At 37.2% G+C, this 6,305-nt stretch overlaps 1 non-coding gene across 1 annotated transcript; it reads left to right on the top strand.

Annotated features, from left to right (window-relative positions):
- The first annotated feature begins 2,538 nt into the window (after window positions 1-2,538).
- Window positions 2,539-2,645, top strand: LOC145007695 (small nucleolar RNA R71). Its single transcript, XR_013663067.1, has one exon. It is a non-coding gene; the product is annotated as a small nucleolar RNA R71 (small nucleolar RNA).
- Window positions 2,646-6,305: the final 3,660 nt, after the last annotated feature.

The raw sequence follows: 6,305 nt of genomic DNA, 5'->3' as shown, positions 1-6,305 counted from the left end.
ATATCTTTCACGTCCTTGAGCAGATCATTGTATTCTTTTTGAGTTTTGATGATTCTGGACGTTGCAGAATGAGAAAACGGTCCGTTGGTGATGGCTTCCCAAATCAAATACCCATTTTCCTCCGATCCAATAACATAGTCTTCGAAATGATGTGCCCATACTTCATAATCGTGGGTGTATAAGATCGGAATCTTTGTTGTCGAACCAATGCTGTTTGAAATATTAATAATGTTTGATTGTGTAGCGTCCATTATGATCGTAAAAACCTGTTCAAAGATCAGACTTGTAATAAAGCAGATTAGGGCAAAATAATAAATATCAAGATACGTCAATAAAGAGATGACGGCTCAATAAATATTGATGATTGCGGAAAAACCCTAATGAAAATCTTTTTCACAGAAAAGATGTGTATCAATTACACAGCCTCCCGCTCTGATACCAATTGATGAGATTAAACCTTCTTTTAATCTATGAAGATCGATTAGATCTTGAACAAGTATGTAAATAATGACGATATGAACACGATAAAATAACAGAACAAGATTGAATCAAACGTGTCGAATGATTAAAACAAAATCCTCAGAAGAGCTCGATTAAGAACATCAACTATAGAGGATTGGAAGGTTACAAGAATGATCAAAGAAACCTTGTGTCGTCTGGAAAAATCATATTCTCAGATCTCTAAACCTTAACCTAATATGCATGCAAGCATAAGCTTATATACAAGACATAAAAGATTCACGGTTGGACAGGCCCAAACCGGTATACAAAATAATATAAGTAGACGAGCCCAAAAGACGCAATCTTCAAAGCCCAACAAAGTCCTTTTCTGGATCAAATACTTCATCCAAAGCTTCAAACTTGCTGGAATCTTTAGGTATGTCTTCTTCCAATAGTTCGTCAAGCATGTCGATTGAGAAAGCCGTGTCGTCACTACTCCTTGAGTACTTCATGGCTTGGTCTACCCCGAATGTCACTGAATCGTCCCCAACTCGCAATGTGAGCTTAGAATCTCTCATGTCTACGATAGCGCTAGCGGTGTTGAGGAAGGGCCTTCCAAGGATGATTGGCACTTACGGATCCGCCTCCATGTCGAGAATGATGAAATCAGCCGGGAAGACAAATTTGTCTACTTTCACTAGCAAATCTTCACAAATGCCTCATGGGAAAGTAATAGTCTTGTTTGCCAAATGAATTGCCATTCGAATTGGCCTTGGCTCCGGGAGGTCCAGCTTATTAAAGAACGAGTATGGCATAAGGTTCACACTTGCTCCAGAATCAGCTAAGGCATGAATTGCAGCCAAATTGCCAAATTGGCAAGGTAAAGTTAAGCTCCCCGGATCACCCTTCTTCTTTGGTAATTTGTTTAGCATTGCGGCGGAGCAATTCTCATTAAGCACCACCTTCTGCACTTCTTCCATCTTTCTTCTGTTAGTGAGGAGTTCCTTAAGGAACTTTGCATACTTGGGAATTTGCATGACGACTTCAATGAAAGGAATGTTGATTTGAAGAGTTTTAATATGATCTAGAAACTTCTGATATTCCTCTTCCTGCTTCTATTTCTTGGCTCGGGCTGGGTATGGCATTGGAGGCTGGTAAGGTTTCAAGGGCGGCTGTTCATTTGTTTTAGCAGGGGTACTCGCCGAGTCCATCGGTCCTACTCGGCGAGTAGGACTCTCAGATTGTGAGTGTTGGTTTTCGACTTGTTCTTCCATTCCTTCCTTCTGTGAGTCCTTGGTTGCTTCAGTTCGGATGGGGGCCAGGGGAGTAATGATCTTCCCACTTCTTGTGGTAACAATATTTACTTGTGCGCCTCGTGGGTTGTTCTCGGTTTTGCTAGGAAGCTCACCCGGTGACCTTTGGTTTAGTTGTTGAGCAAGTTGCCCAAGCTGCGTTTCTATGTTGTGGATGGATGCTTGCTGGTTCCTGAGCATTGTTCTTGTTTCTTGGATAGCAGCATCATGGTCACTATGTCTTTTCTCGGAAGCGGCCACAAATTTAGTTAGCATATCTTCCAAGCTTGGCTTCTTCTCTTGCACCGGCTCCTCCTTTTGGTAAAAGCCTCTCCCTTTTTGTCTGTACTTCTCCTCCTTGGACTTCTTATACTCTTCGTAAGGCAGCCACTCCTTCTTTTGTTTGCGCCAGTCCTCATCATACCGGTCACCACTCGAATAACATACTTGTGCCTTTTTGTTGCCGTTCTCATCCAAATCGCAATCTCTAGTGAGGTGAGGTCCATTGCAGTTTTCACAACCCACCCGTATGGCATGGATAGTTTGATCCATTTTGTCCATTCTCCTATCCATGGTTTTTAACATGGCCATGACCGCGGATAAATCTTCTGTAGCAGCGTATGCGGCTCCCCTCGTGACATCATTCCTAGGGTTGTGGTATTCTCTAGAGTGTTTAGAGAATTCTTCAATCAATTCTTTAATCACCGGGGGTGGCTTCTTTGTAAGTGATCCTTGTGAGTCTAGCAACTGCCGGGTCGTGACATTGACTCCATCATAAAAGATGGAAACTTCTTGCTGGCTGTTTAGATCATGGTGTGGGCAATTTCGTAGCAGACTTTTGTACCTCTCCCATGCTTCATATAAAGACTCTCCAGCTTCTTGTTCAAAGTTTGCAATGACCTTCTTGAGTTTGGCTATCTTGGATGGTGGGCAAAAGTGATCAATAAATTCTTCCTTCATTCTGGCCCAAGTAGTGACTGACCCGGGGGGAAGTGATTTGAGCCAGTCTTTAGCAGCACCCTTGAAGGTTACCGGAAGCATCCGAAGTAGTTGAGTTTCGTGGGTTACATTTGGAATGTTGAAGTAATCAGCAACATCATTTACTTCATCCAAATGTTTGTAGGCATCTTCATGATCTTTCCCATAGAAAGGTATTTCCTTGAGTGAAGCTAGGATATGACCTTTTAGCTCGAAGGTAGCAGTTGCGGGAATTCCGGGTTGCACAAGTCCCGTGCCATGGTCGTCGTGCATCCTCTTCTTCCATTCTCCCATGGGAATTTCATCAATGTTAGCCATAGTGAATGCTAACTCTTCCTCCGATTCGGTTTCTTGTTCGTACGTTGCCTCCTCTTCTTCATCGGTCTCGTATCCAATATCTTCTTGAATTGGTTCCTCAATTATCAAGGAAGCGCTAGAAGCTCCTGATTTACTGCTCTTCTTTTTCCCAAAAACAGTCTTCAAGTTGGACAATGGTGATTTCTTTGGTGTGCTTGAACTCTCCACGTCCTTCCCTTTGTTTCTTTTCAATGCGGATTCGGGGTCTTCAAACGGAGGTACCAGTGGTGTGTTTGCTCCTCTGGTCATGAAAGTCCTGAAATTGATCAAATAAAAAAAACGTAAAAAGAACAAAAAGATTGTAAACAAATAAAAAAAATTGCTGACTAAACTGCTACTCGCCGAGTAGGTGCGAGTGCACTCGGTGAGTATCAGTGATATTTCAAAAAAAATTTGAAGTTTTAACCTAACTTAAACAGATACTAAAACCTAATTACTAGTTACTAAATTGCAATTAATGAATTTTATGCAAGTAAACTCACACAAAGGATCGAAAAAATTAGAAATTAGCTTAATTATTTAGAACCGTTCCCCGGCAACGGCGCCAAAAACTTGATGTGTGTAAATTCAACTAGTTTTATCCCTACTTTTTATTAATAATTTGAGCACACAAAGGCAGTGAACCTGTCTTTAAGTGGTATAGATTGATAAGTGAGGTATCGAACTCAGGGAACGGGCAATTAAACTAATAGCTAATTTTAACTAAAACAAATAATAAAAGTAAAGGGTTTTTCTCTAGTTTTGTAAGACTAGAAACTTAGACAAACTAAATTAACTAATTAACTAAAGCAACAACTATTCACCAAATTTGATAAAGATGTTTCTATTTAGGTTCAACTAATTCACTCCTATGGTTATTTAAGTTAAGGTGGATTAATTGCTATTGGTTACCAATTATAATAATTAGGTTCATATTCATTACTCCTAACCCTTAGACAATTAACTAATTTAAGCGTTGATCAAGTGTTTAAACTAATTAATTCCCTAGATTAATTATTTGGATTAAATAAGATTTGTAATGGTTAATTAAGTTATTAATTCAATTAACCTCTTGTTGATGGTTTCTCAAACAAGCTCACACATTAATCTTCCTATTTTCTTATTAATCTTAGTTTCATAATCATTACTTCTAAGCATATGTTTTAGCATTCACATAGACATATGAGGTTAACAATTAAGTGATGTTCGTGCAACCTAATTGCCTTCCAATTAACAGAAAATAGTAGTGATTAATACATAAGGTTCTTTAACAAACTTAATTTAATAAATCACCAATAGACAATTAAGCAAAAATTAATAATTAAACCATAGGAGTTCTTTGGTATTCCCCAAACAGAAACAAAAACGAATTTAGCTCATAGCTGCAGTAGAAACAAACGCAAAAACAAAGTTTATTAAAGCAAACATGTTTAATTCCTAAGTCTAAGTGGTAGAATTAACCTAATTGCTTGAATTCTTCCAACTCTTGAAGCTTAGGGTTCGTCAGCGCCTTCTGAACCTTTTAGTCGCAGCTAATCCTTCAAAAATCACCAGGAATGAATTCCCATGGGATAAGGATTCGTCTTTTATAGATATCCCAAAACAGGGGGTACTCGGCGAGTAGCAGAATCAACTCGCCGAGTAGGTCCATACTTATCCGTCTTGAATTAGCAGTCGTATTTATCTTTTGGCATATCGTCGTGTACTCGCCGATTAGGGTCGATCTACTCGCCGAGTAGAACTCCTTCTTTCACTCTTTAATCTTCACTTGCTTTCCTTTTCTCCTTTTTGCCTCCAAGCATATCTTTTGGACTGAAAACACAATTCACAACATTTTAAGTACCTTTTGTCCACATTATTCACATAACTAATCAAAAATAACTAAGAATATATGTTAAATAATTAACTAATTATGCACATATCAGTAATCAACTTTTTACTTGAATTACAACAACAATTTTCCCATGCTCTTAACATGCACACAATGTTTACTGATCCTTACTTTGTGAAATAGATCAAATAAACACATTTCCAATCATACTCATTTCACAACTCCCAATCCTTATCATAAGCATAAGAATATCAAATTCTTGCCACTTATAGAATATGCTAGATTCTAACATTTTATGCAATGATCCTTTTGTTAAGTCATAGCTCAAAATCATCAAGATTTGGCCAATCTCTATCAGAAACAATTCTATAGATATGATGTCTCTCACTCAAAGTACATTCCTTTGAACATCCTTCTTGCATAAAAGTTTCTAATCTAGACATATATTCTCAATATCCAACTCCCAATATGGAAACATTTACATATTTTCCATATGACAACTCATTCTTAATAGAATCTTATCTATTCATAATAATGTCGATATGGTCCATCCAATACCATACTTCCAACTACTCACAAGCAACCAATCTTTAGCGAACTTTGGATCGTCCTTTGATAGTTGTTTAATTATTTTAGTCAAAACCGATTCTAGTCCTTTTTCCCTCTTAATGCGCTATACATTTGGAAAATTTTAGAATGGTCAAATATTATAGTATTTGTAATCGATCCTATACCGGAAGCGTATGGGACACGATGCATAATGTCTTAGATATGATACTTTATCAATCTTCTGCCATAATATTTTATGTGTCACGTTCTCTTAATTTGAACTATGAAGAGGGATGCCATAATCATAATCGAAATTGAGAACACACTATGTATCCTTGACTAAATTTATTAAAATTCCACAATCTAAGCCTTTAGATTTGAAATGAAGCATAATATTCTCTCCCTTAATTATAGCAAAACAACTATTCAACCCTTACGACTTTGCAAAGTATAACTCTTGTTTTCTATAATTAATATTGCTAACTTGCAATACTTGCCTTAATAATCATATAAGCACAACATTTATTCTCCCACTATCATGATGATTATTATCATATAAGCATAACACTTATGCTCCAACTAGATTTGACATGTATTCCAAAAACAACTTAACTTCCAGAAAAACAATATCTATTGAATTTCTTAAGTTCATATTTCTAATGCATAATGCTTTGATAATCCTTTATCTAAGCTTATTAAACTTATACACCTTTGCCTTAGATAGCTCATATGTGTGCCTAAACAATTCAGACTAATTTCCAAATCTCACAATTCGAATTATGGAAAGGGATACCGTAACCATAATCAAATTCGAGAATACAATTTTCACAATCACTATCTTTTTAAAATCTCTCTTAGTGAAAGCATTTCCTCACAGT

This window comes from Lactuca saligna, chromosome 7 (genome assembly GCF_052625555.1).
Source record: "Lactuca saligna cultivar CGN05327 chromosome 7, ASM5262555v1, whole genome shotgun sequence".
Taxonomy (NCBI): domain Eukaryota; kingdom Viridiplantae; phylum Streptophyta; class Magnoliopsida; order Asterales; family Asteraceae; genus Lactuca; species Lactuca saligna.
Note: the sequence above shows the minus strand (reverse complement) of the source record. Positions and strands in the feature narration are given on the sequence as shown.